Source organism: Salmo salar, chromosome ssa15 (assembly GCF_905237065.1).
Source record: "Salmo salar chromosome ssa15, Ssal_v3.1, whole genome shotgun sequence".
Taxonomy (NCBI): Eukaryota; Metazoa; Chordata; class Actinopteri; order Salmoniformes; family Salmonidae; genus Salmo; species Salmo salar.
Genome location: NC_059456.1, coordinates 89,906,832 through 89,932,872, shown reverse-complemented (window position 1 = coordinate 89,932,872; position 26,041 = coordinate 89,906,832). Strand labels below are relative to the sequence as shown.

The 26,041-nt window shown below is 42.3% G+C and overlaps 1 protein-coding gene and 1 non-coding gene across 4 annotated transcripts in view; one reads left to right on the top strand and one right to left on the bottom strand.

The window, feature by feature from the left end:
• magi3a (membrane associated guanylate kinase, WW and PDZ domain containing 3a) overlaps positions 1–26,041 on the top strand; it is a 315,880-nt gene that overhangs the window by 35,339 nt on the left and 254,500 nt on the right. The window lies entirely within an intron of this gene.
• On the bottom strand, positions 4,169–4,241 carry trnad-guc (transfer RNA aspartic acid (anticodon GUC)). Its single transcript has one exon. It is a non-coding gene; the product is annotated as a tRNA-Asp (tRNA).

Below are 26,041 nucleotides of genomic sequence, written 5' to 3'. Positions count from 1 at the left end.
AAAAATAAAAATAAATAAAATCGTCCGATTTAATCAGTATCGGCTTTTTGGTCCTCCAATAATCGGCATCGGCGTAAAAAATAAATAAATATATATATATAAAAATAAATCATAATCGGTCGCCCTCTAGTGCAGACTGGCAGGTATGATCCAGGCTAAAGCGGCTGGAGTCTGAGCTAAAGGTAAAGACTGCTAGCAGTGGCTAACAATGACTAAATAGCTTGATGGCTAATTAGCTGGCTAGCTTCTGATGGAGGTTCCAATAATAAGGTCTATAAGAAAATAGCAGAACCTCACCCAATGTGGTACGGTGGGTTGCAGAAAGGTATATTTAATTTGAAAATGTAAAAAAGCGATTTGAAATGTATACAGGAAAAATATATTTTTTTGTTTTTACACGGGACATCGGACGCACATCTTACTGCTACGCCAAACTTGACAGTATATTAGCTACAGGCTGTCTAACTACCCAACGTTTATTGACTTGAATATTCCTGTCATTCTTAGCTTAGCTAAATGTTATAGTTGTCGTGCGTTCTCATTGGACATTTGGGTGCTTTTGTAAATTTGCTCTGGCTGTCTACTCCGATTTCAGAATACTCGTCTGTGTACCAGAGCTCAGAATAATGAATTTACGAGCGCTCAACACCTGTTGAATATGGCCGGTGTCAGTAATTGTCAGCAAAAAAGTAATTAAATTGTTTCCAGCAGCACAGTTGGTCACCAACGCTCTGGTTAACCTGTTGGGATAGGGGGCAGTATTTGCACGGCCAGATAAAAAAACGTACCCGATTTAATCTGGTTACTACTCCTGCCCAGTAACTAGAATATGCATATAATTATTGGCTTTGGATAGAAAACACCCTAAAGTTTCTAAAACTGTTTGAATGGTGTCTGTGAGTATAACAGAACTCATATGGCAGGCAAAAACCTGAGAAGATTCCTTACAGGAAGTGGCCTGTCTGACCATTCCTTGAGCTTCTTGACTCTGTTTATTGAAGACTGAGGATCTTTGCTGTAACGTGACACTTCCTACGGCTCCCATAGGCTCTCAGAAGGCGGGAAAAAGCTGATGTAATTCCAGCCCCAGGCTGAAACACATTAGCGCTTTTGGCAATGGGCTTAGGCGCATGCACGAGTCGACCCCATGTTTTTATTTTCGTTCGTCTCTGGACCTAAACACAGATTCCCGGGCGGAATATTATCGCTTTTTTACGAGAGAAATGGCATAAAAATTGATTTTAAACAGCGGTTGACATGCTTCGAAGTACGGTAATGGAATATTTAGACATTTTTTGTCACAAAATGCGTCGTGCGCGTAACCCTTATTTACCCTTTCGGATAGTGTCTTGAACGCACGAACAAAACGCCGCTATTTGGATATAACTATGGATTATTTGGGACCAAACCAACATTTGTTATTGAAGTAGAAGTCCTGGGAGTGCATTCTGACGAAGAACACCAAAGGTAATAACATTTTTCTTATAGTAAATCTGACTTTGGTGAGTGCTAAACTTGCTGGGTGTCTAAATAGCCCGGCATCACAGGGCTAGCTATCTACTCAGAATATTGCAAAATGTGCTTTCACCGAAAAGCTATTTTAAAATCGGACATATCGAGTGCATAAAGGAGTTCTGTATCTATAATTCTTAAAATAATTTACGCTTTTTGTGAACGTTTATTGTGAGTAATTTAGTAAATGTTTAGTAAATTCACCGGAAGTTTGCGGGGGGTATGCTAGTTCTGAACGTCACATGCTAATGTAAAAAGCTGTTTTTTTATATAAATATGAACTTGATTGAACAAAACATGCATGTATTGTATAACATAATGTCCTAGGTGTGTCATCTGATGAAGATCATCAAAGGTTAGTGCTGCATTTAGCTGTGGTTTGGGTTTATGTGACATTATATGCTAGCTTGAAAAATGGGTGTCTGATTATTTCTGGCTGGGTACTCTGCTGACATAATCTAATGTTTTGCTTTCGTTGTAAAGTCTTTTTTAAATCGGACAGTGTGGTTAGATTAACGAGAGTCTTGTCTTTAAAATGGTGTAAAATAGTCATATGTTTGAGAAATTGAAGTAATAGCATTTCTAAGGTATTTGAATAACGCGCCACAGGATTCCACTGGCTGTTACGTAGGTGGGACGATTTCGTCCCGCTGACCCTAGAGAGGTTAACACAAACTGCCTAATCAGCTCTGCTAGGGTGATTAAAATGGTCAGTGGTCTCATTTGTGTCTAATGTTAGCTTGGGTGCTTGACTGCTGTTGTAAGGCCAGAATGCTCAAATCAATCCTACTCCTCGGCCCGAACATCCAGTGTGCACTCCGAGAGCGAAAGTCTGAATTTACAAACTGATAATGCTATGAATTTATGAGCGCAGGCACTCCAGATTTTGAATTTAAGTAGGCAAGTCAGTTAAGAACAAATTCTTATTTACAAGGACAGCTTACTCCTTCCTCCCTGTCGGAGAATTGAACCCCGGTCTCCCACGTGCCAGCATTTTGTAGTACAGACATGGCCTGCTCTCCCTTATGTAAGGAATTGGGCACGTTCCCATGTTTACTACAGTATGTATTGTAGGCTATGTTTACTTGTCAGACTGCACAGTAGCCTAAAACAAATGCACATGGCTTATCTTCTAAATGCTTTATTATCCAAATGTAAAAGCATGTACAGTACTGTATTTCTTCATCAGCATATTTGTTTTTGTAAATAAAATAGTGATAAAAATACTCTTTCAAAATGCAGATGTTGATTTAGTTATAGATCCATAATAAATTACTATGGGAATAGATATCACAAATTTTACAGAAATATATTGGAACAAAGTTGTCTAATGAAGGTGCACAATTTAGAATCTCCGAATTCTCTCATGCTGTAGCCTACTTTCTCCCAACCGTCACGTTGTACAGCGCCATATTTTCCATTCTATCCTAATGTTTCGTTTTTCTTGGAATAGAATCACCATAATATTAATCAAATTAATTAAGCTAAATTTCTTCAAATCTATACTATGTTATTACAAAAAAATATTTTAAATTCTCTGGTAATGCCAATAGCATAATCGGCTCTCTAACTCCCCCTTGCGCTGGTCTGGAGCAATGAAGTAGTGATGCAGGGTACCATGCTAAACCATAAATTACCTATAAATCCCGCAGCATAATCACAAAACCTTTAGTTGAGCAATCACTAAGTGAAGGCTACCAAGCTTGCTAGGACAGAACAGATCCGGCTGCAACCTCAATTAGCACTGAGGTTGAAGCGAGAGGTGTCAAAGCCTTTGAGCCCAACAATGGTGGAGTTTCACATCCTCCCCCACCCAAATGCATAGGCCTTTCAAGCCCCCTCTGTCTGTGCAGAGATCATTACAATACAGTAGCCCTTGGATTCATCTCTATTTTAAACTGATATGCAGCCAGACACTTCAATTGTAAATTACCTCAATAAGAAACAATATTGTTGCTTTGATCACATCAGAAGATATCCTCCTTGCAATCTCCAATACAACAGCCACAGGACAACTTTGTTTGGATATTGTAAAGGACCAATTGCCGACATTTAAGAGATATAACCAGCTAACAATGTTAGAGCCGATTTGGACATATTTGTATAAAAGACAGAACATTCAGAGCTCCATGTATATTTGTGTAAATATGAATGTATATGATGAAATATTAGGTACGTACCTGTATGATTTATATTTACCTGTTTGAGATGTATTCATTTGTTGTTAGTGTAACTTAGTTTTGTCCCCCCCCTCTTGCCCATTCATTGTACTGCAGTAAGTGTGTTAGGATAAAAGCAGGAAGTTGGGCCTTTGGGGGGGGGGGGGTCCTTGCTAGACGCGGGAGCGGTATAGTTTTTTGACCATACAGACATACAGACATACAGACAGGTCATATTGTGTATTTTCCATATCAAGTAACCTATGTTTTAAGTTGATTGGATATTCATTTTCCTGTTAGATATAAGAAGAATAAACATTTTTGTTGCACCATATCCCTGGATCACATTGAATGTTTGGCTTTTTGGAAACCTTGAGTGTGGACTGTATGCGTACCAAACAACCCCGCTTCAGGCTTGGGCAGTGGCTATGGTAAAGAGAAAAGGAAGCCACTACAATCAAGTCAAAAAACTATACCGCTCCCGCGTCTAGCAAGGACTCCCCGTCGGGGAATTGAACCCCGGTCTCCCGCGTGACAGACGGGGATACTCACCACTATACTAACGAGGGAGTATTCTAAGACGACTTCCGCAGTGTCGTCTGCACGCCTAAAAGCTGAGGCAGAACGAGCAGCTCTACTAGCTCGCCAAGCATCATTACAGGACAAGCATGCACTGGAACTGGAGAGAGCTCAACTGAATGTTAGGATGGAGAAAATGGCACTGGAAACGGACATAGCAGCATATAATGCCAAACTGAAGGTCCTGGAGAGTGTTGAGTCAACTTCTCAATCCCATGCTGTGGCAGCCCATTTACTAAGCCAAGAAGATGGAATGAACTCTTATTTTGAGAACCAGGTACCTGAGGTCTATGTGGAACCTGAAACATCACCTGTTGAGTTTGCTGCATTAGGTGCAGTTCCAAATACCCCACTACAAAGGGTTTTACAACAACCGACAACAAAGCCATCAAAACCTATTCAGAAAACAGTCATGAACCACACCCTTCAGCAGCCAACAGCAAGGTCTAGCAATCAACACAGAATCAACACTGCAGGTATCAGCGATAATGCCAGCCATGATAACCTCTCTACTGTCATGCAAAGGCAGAATGAAATTGCTGACCTCCTTGTACTACAGCACAAACAGGCCACACTCCCTGTTAGGGAGATACCTATGTTTGACGGTGATCCTCTAAACTTTAGGCCATTCATGCGTGCATTTTAACATGGTATAGAAGATAAGACGAGCAGTCACCAGGATAGGCTCTATTACCTGGAACAGTACACCACTGGTCAGCCCAAGGATCTGGTACGTAGTTGTCTGCATATGGAAGCCAGAAGAGGCTATGCAGAGGCTAAGAGGTTGTTAAAGGAACACTTTGGCAATGAAATCAAAGTCACCACTGCTTACATGGAAAAAGCTTGGAACTGGACAAACATCAAACCGGATGATGGAAAGGGACTGGGTGGCTATGCACTCTATCTTAGAGGTTGCTGTAATGCTATGCAAGACCTACAGAACATGGAAGAGCTTAATCTTCCCTCCAACATAAAGTTGATCATGTCAAAACTTCCCTACAAACTAAGGGAAAAATGGAGGTCTACGGCATGTGATATTTTAGAGAGAAGACACCTGAGGGCCCAGTTCAGTGACCTTGTGACGTTCATGGAAAAACAGGCCAAAATACTGCAGGATCCGTTGTATGGAGATATTCAAGATCCCCTGTTCAACAAAAAGTTTTTAAAAACCAGAACAGAAGCTGACTTTAACCTCTTGGGGCTAGGTGGGACGCTAGCGTGCCACCCGTGGTGCACTCCATCAACAGCAGGTGCATTTCAAGAGCGGCAAATTTGAATCCAAATAAATGTCAAAATTCAAATTTTTCAAAAATACAACTATGTTACACCATTTGAAAGATAAACATCTCCTTAATCTAACCACGTTTTACGATTTCAAAAAGGTTTTACGGCGAAAGCATAAATTTAGAGTATGTTAGGACAGTACATTTACAAGAGTTGTGTGTAATGTTTTGTCAAGTCAAAGACAGGGTCACCAAAACCATAAAACCAGCTAAAATGATACACTAACCTTTTACAATCTCCATCAGATGACACTCCTAGGACATTATGTTAGACAATGCATGCATTTTTAGTTCTATCAAGTTGATATTTATATCCAAAAACAGCGTTTTACTATGGCATTGATGTTGAGGAAATCGTTTCCCTCCAATAACCGGCAGTCAAGTCAGCGTCACAAATTAAATAATTAAAATTAGAAAACATTGGTAAAATATTATATTGTCATTTAAAGAATTATAGATTTACATCTTTTGAACGCAATCAACTTGCCAGATTTAAAAATAACCTTACTGGGAAATCACACTTTGCAATAATCTGAGCACTGCGCCCAGAAAAATACGCGTTGCGATACAGACTAGACGTCATGTTGGGGAGATCTAAAATCGAAAATACTATGTAAATAATCCATTACCTTTGATTCTCTTCATCAGATGTCACTTCCAGGTATCACAGGTCCATAACGAATGTAGTTTTGTTCAAAAAAGCTCATCATTTATGTCCAAAAATCTCCGTCTCGTTAGCACATGATGTAAGCCAGCCGGACTTCTCGTCATGAACGAGGGGAAAAAATATATTTCCGTTCGTTCAAACATGTCAAACGTTGTATAGCATAAATCATTAGGGCCTTTTTTAACCAGAACATGAATAATATTCAAGGTGGACGAATGCATACTCTTTTATAACGTATTGGAACGAGGGTACCCAACATCAACTCGCGCGCAAGGTGTCTAATGGGCCATCATCGTTCCATGGCTCTTGTTCGGTCAGATCTCCCTCCAGAAGACTCAAAACACTTTGTAAAGGCTGGTGACATCTAGTGGAAGCAATAGGAAGTGCCAAAATATTCCTAAACCCCTGTGTTTTTCAATGGGATAGGTTTAAAGTCAATACAACACATCAGGTATCCACTTCCTGTCAGAAAATGTCTCAGGGTTTTGCCTGCCAAATGAGTTCTGTTATACTCACAGACACCATTCAAACAGTTTTGGAAACTTTAGAGTGTTTTCTATCCATATATAATAAGTATATGCATATTGTAGTTACTGGGTAGGATTAGTAACCAGATTAAATCGGGTACATTTTTTTTATCCAGACGTGCAAATGCTGCCCCCTAGACCCAACAGGTTAAACAGCAGTTCAAGTCCAAGAGTAGGGGAAGCAGCTTTGCCACTGCAGTAGCTGTAGTGGCAGATTGTGACTCTGAAAAACCTCTAAAAGAACAAACATTAAAAGTAAGGAGACCAGGCACCTATCCTTCTGACGCTCCCAGTACCTCATGCGTATTTTGTGCTGGAGAGCATTTATTGGTCGACTGCCAACAGGTGAAGGCACAGCCACACGAATCCAAGGTTGAGTTTCTGAGATCAAAAGGCCTTTGTTTTGGCTGTTTGATGAGAGGACACTTAAGCAAAGAATGTAAAAGAAGGATGACCTGTCAGAGCTGTCAAAGAAAGCACCCCACTATCCTGCACATTGAAGGAAGAGAGAGATTTAGATCTCAAAAGGCAGATATGAGTGGTGTAGCAGTAAAGCGGGAGGAGACTGTCAGCAGTGCTCTTGTCTCACTGGAAGCTGGTGACGATACCGGGGCCGGTACAGATTGTGCACTTGCAATTGTGCCAGTTCAAGTAAAGGTGGCAAATGGAAGCAAGTCTGTGTTAACCTATGCGTTTCTCGATTCTGGTAGCTCGGCAACATTTTGTACGGAGAGACTCATGAGGCAGCTGAATGCTAAATGCAGTGAGACTGAAATTCTGCTATGCACAATGGGGCAGGAGAGTCCTACCAAGAGCTTTGAGATATCTGGATTAGAGATTGGCAACGTGGAAGGCAACACATTTCTTGCATTACCAAAGGTCTACACCCAAAATAAGATCCCAGTGACAAGAGAGAACATTCCCACTCAAAGATCTCAAAAGGTGGCCATACCTGAAAGGGGTTCAGTTGAAGGAAATTGATGCCGACGTCGAACTCCTGATTGGCGTAAATGCTCCAAAGGCAATGGAACCCTGGCAAATCATAAATAGCCAAGGCAACGGACCGTATGCAGTGAAAACCATCTTTGGATGGGTGATGAACGGTCCTCTTAACAATTGTACCATGGCAGAAGAATCTGGATGTCCTACGGTGATGGCCAATCGTATCTCAATGGCCGACCTTGGGGTTCTTCTTGTAAATCAATACAACCATGACTTCCCTGAGAGAGAGTATGAAGAGAAGAGTGAGATGTCAGCTGAGGATCGTAAGTTTATGGAGATAGTATCAAGCTCCATAACCCTCAAAGACCATCACTATTACTTACCGTTGCCCTTTCGCAACAAACAGGTAGTCCTGCCGAACAATCGTGACATGGCAAAGCAGCGGGCTCTAAATATCATAAGGAAGTTTAAGAAGGATGAAGGTTACGCTGCAGAGTACAAAGGCTTCATGGAAGAGATGATAACAAAAGGTTATGCCGAGAAGGTACCACAAGAACAGCTTCTCAGAGAGAAAGGCAAGGTATGGTACATACCACACCATGGCGTTCACCATAAGCGCAAAGGAACAATACGAGTGGTGTTTGACTGTTCATCATCCTATAAAGGTACATCTCTTAACAGTGAACTCCTTCAAGGCCCTGACCTGGCAAACACGCTTATAGGAGTCTTGCTAAGATTTCGGCACGAGCACATTGCCATGATGGCAGACATCGAAGGAATGTTCCATCAAGTACGTGTCCACGAAGATGACTTGGACTTCCTGCGATTCCTATGGTGGCCGGATGGTGACACTAACAAAAGATTGGAGGAGTACAGAATGACAGTACATCTTTTCGGTGCTATATCCTCTCCAAGTTGTGCAAATTTTGCACTACGAAAGACTGCAGAAGACAACTGTGAGAGGTACGATGAAGAGGTGATTCAAACAGTGAAGTCCAACTTCTACGTTGATGACTGCCTCAAGTCAGTGGCCACAGAAGAACAAGCCATAGCTCTCACAAAAACCTCAGGGATGTGTGCTCTCAGGGTGGGTTCAAATTGACCAAGTGGGTCGGCAACAGCCGTGCTGTGCTGACTTCTATCCCTGATGAACACAAAGCCAAGCAGATAAAAGAACTGGACCTGGACAGAGAAAAGCTGCCTGTTGAAAGGGCACTTGGAATCCGATGGAACATTGAAAGAGATGTGTTTACCTTCCGAGTCATTGTCAAGAACAGACCCCTTACAAGAAGAGGTATTCTCTCTACTGTCAGCTCTGTTTATGATCCATTAGGTTTCCTCGCACCATTCGTATTAAAGGCAAAGCAAATTCTTCAAGTGCTCTGCAAGCTAAAGTGTGGATGGGACGAAGTCATCCCCGAAGAACACTCTATTTCATGGAAGAGATGGCTCTCAGAGCTAGACCAGCTTTCTAGATTCCAGATAGACAGGTGTATGATGCCTGAGAACTTTGGTCAAGTCAAGACCGCACAGCTGCATCACTTCGGTGACGCAAGTGAGCAAGGTTATGGCACGGCAAGCTACCTTAGGTTCACAAACGGTATGGAAAAGGTCCACATTGCATTCATACTGGGGAAATCAAGGGTCACTCCACTCAAGCAGATGACGATCCCCAGGCTGGAACTTGCTGCAGCAACATTGGCAGTGAGAGTGGACAGGATGTTAAGGTTGGAGCTCCAGATTGAACTTGAGGAGTCAACTTTCTGGACAGACAGCCAGTCTGTGCTAAAATACATCCGCAACGATACCAAGAGATTCCATACCTTTGTGGCTAATAGGGTTGCTATGATCCGTGACCTATCGAAAGCAAAACAGTGGAGGTATTTGAACTCCAAACACAACCCAGCCGATGATGCTTCAAGAGGATTACATGTTGAAATTTTCCTGAACTCAAAGAGATGGCGCAAAGGACCAGAATTCCTGGAGAAAACAGAAACACAATGGCCAGAAGTCCCCGAGGAGCTTGGCTCCATCCCTTCAGATGATCCAGAGGTGAGAAAAGACGTCATCGTAAACAGTACATGTGTGGAAGAATAGAGTCCGACCAGCAAACTGATCGAGTACTATTCAACATGGAACAGCTTGAAGAAAGCAGTTGCCTGGATGCTGAAACTGAAGAGACTTCTTATACAGTTAAGCCAGAAAAGGAAAGTTCTCACACAAACTGATCCAGGTTCAGATCAGAGTCTGACAAACTCACTGAAGGAACAAATTGACAAGTTCAAACTGACATTTGGAAAAGAAAGTCTGTCTGTGGATGACCTAGATGAAGCAGAAAAGGCCATCATTCGATTTGAGCAACTACAGCACTATAAACAAGAAATTGCACTAGTTGTGAAAGGAAAACAATGTGCCAAGAGAAATGGCTCAATCTGTAAGCTTGATCCAATTGTTGACAATGGCATTCTGAGAGTGGGAGGAAGGTTAAGCAAAGCTGCTATGCCTACAGAACTAAAGAATCCTATGATCCTACCCAAAGACTCCTACATCTCCAGACTGATCTTACTCCACATCCATGAGCAGGTTGGCCACTCTGGGAGAGGGCACATGCTTTCTAGACTTCGCCAGAGATATTGGATACCCTGTGCCAACTCCTTAGCAAGGAAGATCCTTAAGAGCTGTGTCTTCTGCAGGCGGATGCAAGCTAGAGCTGGAGAACAGAAGATGGCCGACCTTCCACAAGATCGGGTGTCACCTGATTTGCCGCCTTTCACCCATGTGGGCATAGATTACTTCGGCCCCATAGAGGTGAAGCGAGGCCGCGTTCATGTGAAGCGGTATGGTGTGATCTTTACTTGCCTTGTGAGTCGAGCTGTCCATCTAGAAGTTGCTAGTTATCTGGATACTGATTCCTGCATCAATGCCCTGCGCAGGTTCATCTGTCGAAGGGGCCCAGTCACAAGTATCAGAACAGACAATGGCACCAACTTTGTTGGAACACACAGAGAGCTAGGAGAAGCTCTGAAAGAGCTGGATCACAACAGGATTCAAAATGAATTACTGAAGGAAGGAGTGACATGGTCATTCAATCCTCCCTCTGGAGCCCACCATGGCGGGGTATGGGAGAGGTTGATCAGACTAGTAAAAAAGATCCTCTATTCAGTCCTTAAAGGGCAAGTACTGGATGATGAGGCTTTGCAGACAGCCTTGTGTGAAGTTGAGGCAATCATGAACGACAGACCAATCACAACTGTAACAAATGACCCTAATGATCTAGAACCCCTGACTCCGAACCATCTGCTTCATCTGAAAGCAAAGCCAGTCCTGCCACCAGGACTATTCCAGAGAAGCGACCTATACTCACGAAGGAGATGGAAGCAAGTACAATATATTACTGACCTCTTCTGGAAGAGATGGATCAGGGAGTATCTTCCACTTATGCAGGAACGGAACAAGTGGAACAAAACTAAGAGAAACTTCAGTCCTGGTGACCTTGTGGTCATCGTCGACGACACCGCCCCTAGGAACTCTTGGCTAATGGGGCGTGTGGTGGAGGCTTTGCCAGGGGCCAAAGGTCTTGTCCGGAGCGTCTTGGTTAAGACCAAGACCAATATCTTACAGAGACCTATCAATAAACTCTGTCTGCTCCTGGAGGCAGCGTAGTGAGACACACACACACACACACACACACACACACACATACACAGTGCTCCATCTTTGAATCACGTGCACCTCTGATTCGTTGATGTTGTACTCTTACATTCTTTGATGTCGTAGTCATACATTTTTTGGACGTCATACTCTTGACATTTTTGGAAGTTGAACACCTGAACACTTCAACTCAGACTGAGATCTACAGACTATTTTCCTATATGGCACCTTGTATATTTGTATATAGCTATGAACTGTAATAGTGCTCTGGTATAGAATGTTTTGTGTATTGGCTCTACGTTTGAATATTAAGTAATTGTTGTCCATTCAGTGCAGTCAACAATTAGGGGCCGGTATGTTAGAGCCGATTTGGACATATTTGTATAAAAGACAGAACATTCAGAGCTCCATGTATATTTGTGTAAATATGAAATATTAGGTACGTACCTGTATGATTTTATATTTACCTGTTTGAGATGTATTCATTTGTTGTTAGTGTAACTTAGTTTTGTCCCCCCCCTCTTGCCCATTCATTGTACTGCAGTAAGTGTGTTAGGATAAAAGCAGGAAGTTGGGCCTTTGGGGGGGGGAGTCCTTGCTAGACGCGGGAGCGGTATAGTTTTTTGACCATACAGACATACAGACAGGTCATATTGTGTATTTTCCATATCAAGTAACCTATGTTTTAAGTTGATTGGATATTCATTTTCCTGTTAGATATAAGAAGAATAAACATTTTTGTTGCACCATATCCCTGGATCACATTGAATGTTTGGCTTTTTGGAAACCTTGAGTGTGGACTGTATGCGTACCAAACAACCCCGCTTCAGGCTTGGGCAGTGGCTATGGTAAAGAGAAAAGGAAGCCACTACAAACAACCTCCTTGTACTTGCTTGTTTACCCGACCTTGGCACAGACTGTTTTTTCCCCCACACTCGGGACTCTGAGTCTCTATTGGTTGTACGTACTCTTGGCCTCCCATTCTATTCTAACCAAATCTCGTCAGCTTTGTGTTCATGTTACCTAATGAAATTGCTGTACAATATGACCTTGTTGCCATCTACTGTTCCTAGCCCCAATTCTGACTTGTGCTCTGTCTGCTTCACTGATTTCTGCTCTGGGTTTTCTGCACGTTAACACTAGATGCTTATTACCTAAAATTGATCAGTTGGAAGTGTGGGTTCACAACTCCAATCCAGATGTTGGTCATTACTGAGACGTGGTTAAGGAAGAGCGTTTTGAATTATGATAACCTTTCTGGTTATAACCTTTTTTTGTTAAGACAGATTTTCCAAAGGTGGTGGAGGGGCAATCTTTACCAAGGGAAGACCTTCAGTGCTTGGTTGTCTCCACCAAATCTGTCCCCAAACAATTTTGATTTGCTAGTTTTAAGCATTAAACCTTCAAATAGCTCTTTGACTGTTGCTGGGTGCTATCGTCCTCCATCAGCACCAGCCTGTAACCTACCTAAATGCCCTAAGCTCTCTCCTGGCCCCTTGGTCTGAATTTGTCCTGCTAGGTGACCTAAACTGGGACATGCTTAAACCACCTGGTATCAGTTCGGTGTTATTGTAATGACCTTAGTGATCACTGTTTTACAGCCTGTGTTCGTAATGGCTGACGAGTGAAATGAACTGTCCTGGTTTGTCATAGACGCTTGCTAAAAAACTTTAATGCGCAATCCTTCCTTCATGACCTGGCCTCTGTAAATTAGTATAGAATCAGCTTGATCCCCTGTGTCAAAGACACTTGGACCTTCTTTGATATTTTATGTATTGTTAACAAACACGCCCCCATGAAGAAAATGAATTAAAAACCTGTTCAACCCCTGGTTTGACTGTCTGGCAGTTAGTTACTTGACCTCAAGAATTGCATTTGGCGAAAGGCTCGGCACATGCATACTCGGGCTGATTGGCTCTTGTTCAGGCAAATGAGAAATAAGTGCACTCGGGCTATTCAGAAGGCCAACGTTAACTGCTCCTTATTAAAGTAACTTTCTCTCTGTGGGTCTAACCCCAAGAAGTTCTGGAAAATGGTTAAAGACCTGCAGAATAAACCCTCCTCCTCACAGCTGCGCATGTCCCTTAATTTTGATGTGGTTGTTACTGACAATGAGCACATGGCTGAGCTCTTTAATCACCACTTCATTAAGTCAGTATTCCTATTTGACTTAGCCATGCCTCCTTGCCCATCCAACATTTCCTAATTTCCCACCCCTTCCAATGCGACAAGCCCTGATACTCCTCCCTCTTTTTCCCCTGCCCCGCTAAAAAAAATTGCTCCCTGCAAGCGGTCACTGAGTCCGAGGTGCTGAAGGAGCTCCTTAAAATTGACCCCCCAAAAAACATCTGGGTCAGATGTTTAGACCTTTCTTCTTTAACCTCACTAGGGTATGGGGCACTATTTTCACCTCCGGATGAAAAGCGTGCCCAAAGTAAACTGCCTGCTACTCAGGCCCAGAAGCTGGGATATGCATATAATTAGTAGAGTTGGATAGAAAACACTCCAAAGTTTCTAAAACAGAACTGAAATGGCAGGTGAAAACCTGAGGAAAATCCATTTTCCAATGAAAGCCTATCTACCATTTTAAAGGGATAGGACCCAGATTCCGTTCCCTATGGCTTCCACTAGTTGTGAACAGTCTATAGACATTGTTTCATGCTTTTATTCTGAAAAATGAGGGAGAATGACAACATTGAGTGAGTGGGACCCTAGGATGTCCTCAGAGCTTTTTGCCTTTCTTGTTTTCCTTTTATATTGACAAAGCTTTTGTCCGGTTGAAATATTATCGATTATTTAGGCTAAAAACAACCTGAGGTTTGATTATAAACATCGTTTGACATGTTTCTACGAACTTTACGGATACTATTTGGAATTTTCGTCTTCCGCTTGCGTCTGCATTTGAACCATTGGATTACTGAACAAAATTGAGGTTTTTGGATATAAAGAGGGACTTTATCGAACAAAACAAACATTTATAGTGTAACATGGAGTCTTGTGAGTGCAACCATACGAAGATCATCAAAGGTAAGTGATTAATTTTATTGCTATTTCTGACTTTGGGACTAATCTACTTGGCTGTTAACTGTACATAATGTTTTGTGTGCTGAGCGTTGTCCTCAGATAATCGCATGGTTTGCTTTCGCCGTAAAGCCTTTTTGAAATCTGACACGGCGGCTGGATTAACAAGAAGTTAAGCTTTATTTTGATGTATAATACATATATTTTCAAGAATGTTAAATATTTGAATTGAGTATTTTTGAATTTCGAGCTCTGCAATTTCACTGGATGTTGGCCAGGTGGGACGCTACCGTCCCACACCCCCTAGAGAGGATAAGGTTTCTGCCCCTATCATTGCCAAGCCTATCGCTGACCTTTTTAACTGATCTCTCCTCTCTGGGGAGGTTCCCATTGCTTGGAAGGCAGCCATGGTGTATCCTTTATTTAAAGGTGGACACCAAGCTGGTCCAACCTGTTATAGGCCCATTTCTATTTTGCCTTGTTTATCAAAAGTTGTCAATAATCAACTGACTGGCTTTCTATAGTATTCTCTCTGGTATGCAATCTGGTGTCCGCTCAGGTTATGGATGTGTCACTGCAACTTTAAAGGTCCTCAATGATGTCACCATTGCCCTTGACTCTAAGCAATGTTGTGCTGCTATTTTTATTGACTTGGCCAAAGCTTTTGATACGGTAGACCATTCCATTCTTGTGGGGCAGCTAAGGAGTATTGGGGTCACTGAGGGGCCTTTGGCCTGGTTTGCTACCTACCTCAAAGAATGCCGTATATAAAGTCAGAACATCTTCACTCAGCCACTGCCTGTCACCAAGGGAGTACCCCAAGGCTTGATCCTAGGCCCCACTCTTCTCAATGTACATCAACAACATAGCTTAAGCAGTAGAAAGTTCTCTCATCATTTATATGCAGGTGATAGTCTTATACTCAGCTTGCCCCTCCCTGGATTTTGTGTTAAGCGCTCGACAACAAGGCTTTCTTAGTGTCCCACAAGTTTTCTCTGCCCTTAACCTTGTTCTGAACACCTCCAAACCAAAGGTCATGTGGTTTGGTAAGAATGCCCCTCTCCCCACCGTTGTGATAACTACCTCTGAGGGTTTAGAGCTTGAGTTTTTTTCACCTCACAGGTAGTTGGGAATAGGGCTAGACTGTATGCTCAGCACATATCAAAGCTGCAGGCTCAGGTTAAATCTAGACTTGGTTTCCTTTCTCACTCCAGCTGCCAAACTAACCCTGATTCAGATGACCACCTACCCATGCTAGATTATGGAGCTGTAATTTATAGATTGGCAGGTAAGTGTGCGCTCGAGCGGCTAGATGTTCTTTACCATCAGATTTGCCACCAATGCTCCTTATAGGACACATCACTGCACTCTATACTCCTCTGTAAACTGGTCATCTCTGTATACCCGTCGCAAGACCCAGTGGTTGATGCTTATTTAGAAAACCCTCTTAGGCCTCACTCCCCCCGATCTGAGATACCTACTGCAGCTCTCATCCTCAACATACAACACCTGTTCTGCCAGTCACATTCTGTTAACTTCTCTAGGGCCAGTGGGACGATTTCGTCCCACCTACGTAACAGCCAGTGGAATCCCGTGGCGCGTTATTCAAATACCTTAGAAATGCTATTACTTCAATTTCTCAAACAAATGACTATTTTACACCATTTTAAAGACAAGACTCTCGTTAATCTAACCACACTGTCCGATTTCAAAAAGGCTTTACAACGAAAGCAAAACATTAGAGTATGTCAGCAGAGTTCCCAGCCAGAAATAATCAGACACCCATTTTTCAAGCTAGCATATAATGTCACATAAACCCAAACCACAGCTAAATGCAGCACTAATCTTTGATCTTCATCAGATGACAATCTTAGGACATTATGTTATACAATACATGCATGTTTTGTTAAATCAAGTTCATATTTATATCAAAAAACAGCTTTTTACATTAGCATGTGACGTTCAGAACTAGCAAACTTCCGGTGAATTTACTAAACATTTACTAAATTACTCACGATTAACGTTCACAAAAAGCATAAATTATTTTAAGAATTATAGATACAGAACTCCTTTATGCACTCGATATGTCCGATTTTAAAATAGCTTTTCGGTGAAAGCACATTTTGCAATATTCCGAGTAGATAGCTAGCCCTGTGATGCCGGGCTATTTAGACACCCAGCAAGTTTAGCACTCACCAAAGTCAGATTTACTATAAGAAAAATGTTATTACCTTAGAACACCAAAGTCAGAGTGCACTCCCAGGACTTCTACTTCAATAACAAATGTTGGTTTGGTCCCAAATAATCCATAGTTATATCCAAATAGCGGCGATTTGTTCGTGCGTTCAAGACACTATCCGAAAGGGTAAATAATGTCTAAATATTCCATTACCGTACTTCGAAGCATGTCAACCGCTGTTTAAAATCAATTTTTATGCCATTTTTCTCGTAAAAAAGCGATAATATTCCAACTGGGAATCTGTGTTTTAGTACAAAGAGAGAAAATAAAAACATGGGGTCGCCTCGTGCATGCGCCTCAGTCTCATTGTCCTCTGATAGACCACTTACCAAAGGCGCTAATGTTTTTCAACCAGGGGCTGCCTCGACATCATTCAGCTTTTTCCCGGGTTCTGAGAGCCTATGGGAGCCGTAGGAAGTGTCACGTTACAGCAAAGATCCTAAGTTTTCAATAAAAAGAGTCAAGAAGCCCATGGAATGGTCAGAGAGTGCACTTCCTGTACAGAATCTTCTCAGGTTTTTGCCTGCCATATGAGTTCTGTTGTACACAGACACCATTCAAACAGTTTTAGAAACTTTAGGGTATTTTCTATCCAAAGCCAATAATTATATGCATATTCTAGTTTCTGGGCAGTAGTAATAACCAGATTAAATCGGGTACGTTTTTTATCCGGCCATGTAAATACTGCCCCCTAGCCCTAACAGGTTAAAGTTCTCCAAAGCACACATCCCTGGGTCGCTCCTCTTTTCATTTCGCTGCAGCTAGTGACAGTTTTTTGCAGCTCGTTCCAAACTGGACAGTTTAAAAAAATAATGTAATAATTATTTCACCTTTATTTAACCAGGTAGGCCAGTTGAGAACAAGTTCTCATTTACAACTGCGACCTGGCCAAGATGGAGCAAAGCAGTGCGACGCAAACAACAGTTACACATGGGATAAACAAACGTACAGTCAATAACACAATAGAAAAGTGTATATGCAGGTTGTGCAAATGTAGTAAGATTAGGGAGGTAAGGCAGTAAATGGGCCATAGTGGCAAAATAATTACAATTTAGCAATTAAACACTGGAGTGATAGATGTGCAGAAGGTGCAAGTAGAGATACTGGGGTGCAAAGGAGCAAAATAAATAACAGTATGGGGTTGAGGTAGTTGGCTGGGCTATGTACAGGTGCAATGATTGGTAAGCTGCTCTGACAGCTGATGTTTTATCTCTTCATTCAAAGACAATCATGGACACTCCTGACATGTGGCTGCTACGTGTGACGTGTTGTTGTCTCTACCTTCTTGCCCTTTGTTGTCTGTGCCAATGTTTGTACCATGTTTTGTGCTGCTACCATGTTGTGTTGCTGCCATGTTGTGTTGCTGCCATGCTATGTTGTCTTAGGTCTCTACGTAGTGTCGTGATGTGTGTTGTCCTATATTTGCATTTTATTTTTTATTCCATCCCCCGTCCCCGCATGAAGCCTTTTGAAGGCCGTCATTGTATATAAGAATTAGTTCTTAACCTTTTATTTAACTAGGCAAGTCAGTTAACGTATTGATATGCCACACCTGTCAGGTGGATGGATTATCTTGGCAAAGGAGAAATGCTCACTAACAGGGATGTAAACAAATTTGTGCCCAATTTGAGAGATGCTTGTTGTGTGTGTGGAAGATTTCTGGCATCTTTTTATTTCAGCTCATGAATTATGGGAACAACACTACATGTCACGTTCAGTATATCGTCTGTACTTTGTCATAATGACAACACACCATAGTATGTTGCAGCAACATCTTTTCTTTAGAATATCATAGTGATAATCTGCCATACAGTATGTGGCCCAGGTCCACAGAAAACGTCTGTCTTGTATGACGCTGCCCCACTACACAAAAACTAGTTTCCTCCTCTGTTCCCGTCACCTTGGTTTTAAAGATTTTCTGTGTGTGAAGGCTGTCATCACGTACCTTACATACAGGCCTGGTTAATAAGCCCCCTAACCTCCCTAGCACAGCCCACTTCTTAAATTCTAGTTTTAAGACGACGCGCCCTGAAAGCCGTGTGTACACACACACACACACACACACACACACACACACACACACACACACACACCCTCCCTCAATGCTACACACACCATGGAGGAGCTATCAAAGTGAAAGGAATCACTTGTAAAGGGGAGCCTCAGTCACATTATACAATTTCATTGCTTCACTGATGTAGTCAAAAAACATTTTAAGAACACCTTCCTAATATTGAGTTGCACCCTGCTCTTTTGTCCTCAGAACACCTTCCTAATATTGAGTTGCACCCTGCTCTTTTGTCCTCAGAACACCTTCCTAATATTGAGTTGCACCCTGCTCTTTTGTCCTCAGAACACCTTCCTAATATTGAGTTGCACTCTGCTCTTTTGTCCTCAGAACTCCTTCCTAATATTGAGTTGCACCCTGCTCTTTTGTCCTCAGAACACCTTCCTAATATTGAGTTGCACCCTGCTCTTTTGTCCTCAGAACTCCTTCCTAATATTGAGTTGCACCCTGCTCTTTTGTCCTTAGAAAACCCTTCATTCCTCGGGTCATGGACTCTACAAGGTGTCAAGCGGTCCACAGGGATCCTGGCCCATGTTGATTCCAATCCAGTTTTAAGTTGGCTGGATGTCCTTTGGGTGGTGGACCATTCTTGATACACTTGGGAAACTGTTGTGTGTGAAACCCAGCAGCGTTGCAGTTCTTGACACAAACCGGTGCGCCTGGCACCTAATACCATACCCTATTCAAAGGCACTTACGTCTTTTCTCTTGCACATGCCCCCTCTGAATGGAACACAATCCATGTCTCAAAAGCTTAAATCCTTCTTTAACCTGTCTCCTCCCCTTCTTCACTGATTTGAAGTGGATTGAACAAGTGACATCAATAAGGGATCATAGCTTTCACCTGTATATATCTGGTCACTCTGTCATGGAAAGAGCAGGTGTTAATGTTTTGTACACTCAGTGTATATGTGGAATGTTTTTGTCTCTCTGCCCTGATTGAAACACTCCGGAGGGAAGGTAACGACGCAGCTCTGACACTGAAATGACTGTAGCAGTAGAGCAGCACTGTTTGATTTGAGGAGAGGACTGTTAGGGTGACTTCCTCTGCCAAGATGGCAAATGAGTGCATTTCTGTTCTATAGAGCTCCTGAGGGTCTGGGAGAGGAGCCAAGCTCTTTCACTGATTCAACACTTCTGCTGACAGAGAGGCAGGCAGCCTCTACAGCTTGGCAGAGGAGAGGGGACACAGAGGAACAGTGATGGATAAAGTTGAGATCCTTCTAGACAGCCACCCTCTCCTGAGCGCTGACCTTAGTGACCTTTTTCAAACACAATAAAGGAGAGGTGGCTCTAGGCACAGGGAATCATTGCTCCTTGTCGTCTAACTCATTGAGAGCATGTTATTTACAGACAGACAAGGTGCTGTGGTATAATCTTGTCACATGACTGACTATATGTCTACTTCGCTCTACCTCTTTTTCTCTACCTCTTCTGTCTCTCTCTCTAGGGTCATTTCAGCAAGCCGTGACACCCACCATCTCAGATTGTTCTGAAATCGTTTCTGTAGTTAAACAGATCGGATAAGCATTCCTGAAACATTATTTTGTTGAAATATGTTCTCTGAGAAATTAAGCTAATTGACTTATAGGATTCATATAATATTAAATATAGTACCAACTTTTCTCTAACAGTGAGTAAGACATGAGGAATCGAAAGAAATGGCCAAAAGCCACCCACGGACCACCCACACCCCACTCCAATATCACCCCACACCCCACTCCAATATCCCACTCCAATATCACCCCACACCCCACTCCAATATCACCCCACACCCCACTCCAATATCACCCCAACAACGAGTATACAGTATCCATTCTCTGTCTGACAAGTAGTATGGTGATGCGACTCAGAGTATTGTTAATTTGTCCTATTTCATGTATTCTCAGTGAATTTGGTGACTCATCCGTTTAGAGAAATTAGTAATTGAAGTACTTTAGGTTTGTCACGTCTTGCGTCCTGATTATTACCAGGTTCTGACCACTAGATGGTGCTGTTCCTGCTATATTGCGGGGTTTTTTAATGATTAAATTAGCCAATTTGGATGCAACTAATTAGCTCAATTTCTCAAATCTAATTATATTTCAACAAAATAATGTTGCAGGAATGCTAATCTTATCTGTTTCTAACAACAAACAATTTCAGAACAATCTGACGGTGGGTGTCAATCCTTGTGCTTTTTGAGGTGGAACCACCCTCTACCCCTCTCTCGATCTACCCCCCCCTCTTTTCTCGTTCTCTCTCCTTTGTTCCATCAGCCTGTTTGATTACTCTGATTTATGATGGGTGTTTATCACGGCGCTCCAGCATGTGCCACGATATGTAAATATGTAACCAGCTTTGTCTCAAGCAAAAAAGGCCCTTCTCCCTCCCTCTGTTGTACTTATTTGTGTGGATCTCCATTGTGAAGGAGCCACTGACCGGATGCAGAGATTAATTGAGTGTTCTTTTCGTCTCCACTGACTGGTTACAGTACTGTAGAATGAGAAACGGGGGAACAGAACAGAAGAGGTTGTTTCCTGTTTGTTGATTGGTTTGGGCATGGCATTACTGCCTCTCTTTGTAGCCTGGTGAACCCAGACTGAATGCTACATTGGTGGTTTATCCAAGCTAGCCACTCAGGGTTCATCTTGACAAAAGGACCAAGAACCATCTTTCAATATTAGCCCAACATCACGATGATAACAAATATATTGATATGTAGGACATGGAACTGAAGATCAATCCACTGGTTTGTCCTTGCCATTTTTGGAGGGGCTCAGTCAGGGTCTTACCTTATTGTTAGAATAGTAGAATACACAAGGTGCAATTCAGATATGAGTTATTTGTGCATCAGCAGCTATTCTCTTACGTCAGTCAGTTTAATCTCTCTAGGGTAGGGGGCAGTATTTGCACGGCCGGATAAAAAACGTACCCAATTTAATCTGGTTATTACTACTGCCCAGAAACTAGAATATGCATATAATTATTGGCTTTGGATAGAAAACACCCTAAAGTTTCTAAAACTGTTTGAATGGTGTCTGTGAGTATTACAGAACTCATATGGCAGGCAAAAACCTGAAGATTGCTTACAGGAAGTGGCCTCTCTGACCATTTCTTGGGCTTCTACTCTCTTTATTGAAAACTGAGGATCTCTGCTGTAACGTGACACTTCCTACGGCTCCCATAGGCTCTCAGAAGGCGGCAAACCGCTGAATGATGCCTTTGGAGCCCCTGGCTGAAAAACAGTAGCGCATTTGGATAGTGGTCGATCAATGAACCATGAGACTGAGGCGTGTGCACGAGGCGACACCATGTTTTTATTTTTTCGTCTTTGAACTAAAACAGGGTTTCCCGGTCAGAATATTATCGCTTTTTTACCAGAAAAATCGCATAAATTGATTTTAAACAGCGGTTGACATGCTTCGAAGTACGGTAATGGAATATTTAGAATTTTTTTGTGACGAAACGCGTCGGGCGCGTCACCCTTCGTCACCCTTCGGATAGTGTCTTGAATGCACAAACAAAACAGAGGATATTTGAACATAACTATGGATTATTTTGAACCAAACCAACATTTGTTATTGAAGTAGAAGTCCTGGGAGTGCATTCTGATGAAGAACAGCAAAGGTAATCGAATTTTTCTTATAGTAAATCTGACTTTGGTGAGGGCTAAACTTGGTGGGTGTCTAAATAGCTAGCTCGTGATGGCTGGGCTATCTACTCAGAATATTGCAAAATGTGCTTTTGCCAAAAAGCTATTTTAAAATCGGACATAGCGATTGCATAAAGGAGTTCTGTATCTATAATTCATAAAATAATTGGTTTTTGTGAACGTTTATCGTGAGTAATTTAGTAAATTCACCGGAAGTTTGCGGTGGGTATGCTAGTTCTGAACGTCACATGCTAATGTAAAAAGCTGGTTTTGGATATAAATATGAACTTGATTGAACAAAACATGCATGTATTGTATACCATAATGTCCTAGGATTGTCATCTGATGAAGATCATCAAAGGTTAGTGCTGCATTTAGCTGTGTTTTGGGTGTATGTGACATTATATGCTAGCTTGAAAAATGGGTGTCTGATTATTTCTGGCTGGATACTCTGCTGACATAATCTAATGTTTTGCTTTCGTTGTAAAGCCTTTTTGAAATCGGACAGTGTGGTTAGATTAACGAGAGTCTTGTCTTTAAAATTGTGTAAAATAGTCATATGTTTGAGAAATTGAAGTAATAGCATTTCTAAGGTATTTGAATAACGCGCCACGGGATTCCACTGGCTGTTGAGTAGGTGGGACGATTTCGTCCCACCTACCCTAGAGAGGTTAAAAATAAATATTCACATGAGAATCTGTCGCCAATTGGATGGATGGTAACCTAGCTAGTTACAGGAGTAGTTCACATACTATGGGAGTGGGTCCTGCTCGGTTTAGTCTTTTGATGACTGAAACCCTAGCAGTGTGGGGTTGAAGATAACATCTGGTTTGGCCCCCAACTCCACCTCAGGTTCACGGTACAGAACCTTCTGGCCGCTCAGGTCTCAGTCATACTATTATGTAACTAAGGTGTCCTGTGCTGTTTCACTGGGGTGGCCTGGGCCTGTATTCACAATGCATCTCAGTGAAGTACTTTTTCAGTATAATTTGAAAGGCACAACTGATCCAAGATCAGCACTCGTAAGTACGAGCCCAGGTCGGGAGGGAGACTCAGCGGGCTATTTGTCTGGACCTCAGTATTCAGTATGCCGTGCTGCAGTACAGCTGTATAGTAGGGTTATTGTGCGTGGGGCCCTGTCCAGTGTAGGTGAACAAGAAGAGGCGGGCGAGGAGCGAATAGGGCTGTTGGAGGGCCGCAGCGCTGCAGATGCCTTCCCCTTTAACCCTATGCCTCAACACCCACGCCACAACTTACCGTCAATGCGCTTACCTCTTGAGTCCCCCTTTTTATATGAATGTGAGAGATTGAATGTCACTGTAGTGTGGTGGCACAGATACCGTGTGTGTGTGTGTGTGTGTGTGTGTGTGTGTGTGATGATGATGATGAATTGATGACGTTCACTGCAGCTCCCAGCCAGCAGCCAAAGTAGCAGCAAGAGAAGGAGATTGCTCAGACAAACAACCCTCTCCCTCCTGCTGGGGAGAGATGAGCCGTTCTCTACACCAGCCAGGGGAGAGCTGGACTAGAGTCATCAGAAGACTGCATTAGGGGAAAACAGAAACCCAAATTATGCCAATTGTATACCATCACCAGACAACTGTCTCTGTATGCCTCTCTCCTCAGTAGCACCAGCCAGCTCTACTGCATTAATGGCACTGTGAAGCGGAGAGACATGGCTGAATGACTAGATCTGCCCCATTCACAGTAGTAGACACAATGCCATGACATTTCCTGGTGATCGTATACAATTGGCTTAATTTGGGTTCATGTTTTTCCCTAATGCTGTGCCATTATGTTGTAGAGTTGGCTGGTGTGACTGACTGAGAGCCCATGTATGTAGGCCCGTGTAGATCAGTTGTTAGAGCGTGGCGCTTGCAGCGCCAGGGTTGTGGGTTCCATTCCCACGGAGGACCAGTACGAAAAAAGTATGAAATGTATGCACTCCCTACTGTAAGTCGCTCTGGATAAGAGCGTCTGCTAAAAGACTAAAATGTAAATGTATGTACTGCGTGGTGAGTGTACTGTACTTTGAACAGCTGCGATTTGACGACTCAGATTTGTGCTGTAATATTTTGTGTGTGCGCGCGCCAAGGTCTGTCTCTACAGTTTTCTCCACTGACCAAAGGCAAAATCCAAACTGTGTTTGGTCCCGTTCGATTCTGACTAAATCAGTTCATGCTTGAGACAATTTGCCTTTGAGACAATTTGTGTGCTGCTTGTCAGGCTTGTTCTAACACATGTTGTCAACTGCTATCAAATTAAATACATACTTTTCCTGTAGTCTTCTGTTTGGAAGTGTGAGCATCGGCTACTCCTCACCCTGCACCCTCAAACATTCACATTTGTCCTTTGGTCCCTTTACATCCAGTAAACATGGACGGTTTCAACATTCCTGTGGATGGTTTAAATGGAAACCAAGCACCTGTGTTCTCCCTACTCTACACTGGCCGCTTATTTTGTCATGTAGGGTCCACATACAACGGCAACACCAGCTACCTTAGCCAGCATAGCATTTCAATTATACTGTATAGAGTAGTCACAGCGATCTTTCTGCAAAGCTGAGCACAAAGGAGGGCGAGGCGACTTCCCATTTGGTAGGAGCTTTGGTCTCCATCCCGTAGGACTCAGACATTTCTGTTCACATGCAATGAATTGGTGTAATGTGGTGCTACTTAAGTAGGTAGTTCTACAGAGGCATCACTGACTGCACAGCTCATTTCAAGAGAAGGTTAACGTTGCATAATGTGTTCAGAGGCCAAAACTCTCATTGGTGAAATTAGCCTTTTTGAAGTCATTGTAGCTTTGATATGATTAATAAGAGCCAATGATGTTGAGCCGATTATGCATTCTTTAGAAGTTGTATTTCTCATCTTTTCTTTCTCATCTTTCCTCTCTTCTCCCTCTCCTTTCTTCTTTTTATTCAGTTTGCTTCAACTGCTATTGTGCACCAGCCTCACTATACTCTGTGTTCATGCAGTATGATGAACGACATCCCCACTTGTCTCCAGGCTTGGCGAGGCACCAGTAGACACAGTGGTGTGTCCGTGACTATTGGCTCTAGAATTGCTAAGTGTGTTTGTCTCTGACTCAACATTCTGAAATGGACCTGTTGGTAAAGAGTGGAATAGGAAGACTGCAGAAATGGGTTGTGAGCTTCAGAGGCTGCAGTGGATGTGCTATTTTAGCCCCCGTGAATAATGCAAGAGATTTATTACATAATGCAAGAGTCTTACATCATGAATAATGCAAGTGTTACATCAGACTGGTTAACAATTATGAGTTACACTTTACTTGACACCCAGTGTCCATAGCACTTATGACGTGGTCATAACCATGCCAAATGTAATAACTGACAACTTGTCATAACCTGAAATTATATGGTCATAACACTGTCAAGACCCATATATTTACACCTGTTACATATGTTATTTTATGGCTGGTTATGACGCCTACATAAGTGTCAACCCACATTTATTAAAATAATTTTTTTCCCTGCCAAGAAGTCTCTTAAATCATTAGTTTTTGTTGTAATGAATTCTTTATAGTCATGTATTTTAAATAACTTGCATAAAACACACCTTATAACACTGTCAAGAAGCATTCTGACCATCCTGTCACTTTACTTCGAATAAGGAAATCAACTTTATGACACGGTCAAGAAGCATTATAACCATCATAATCATATAAGCCAGATAGGCCTATCATGTAGAAAAAGAGGGGGTCTTGTCCTGCTCCTGAAATCTGCTTCTGCATTCAT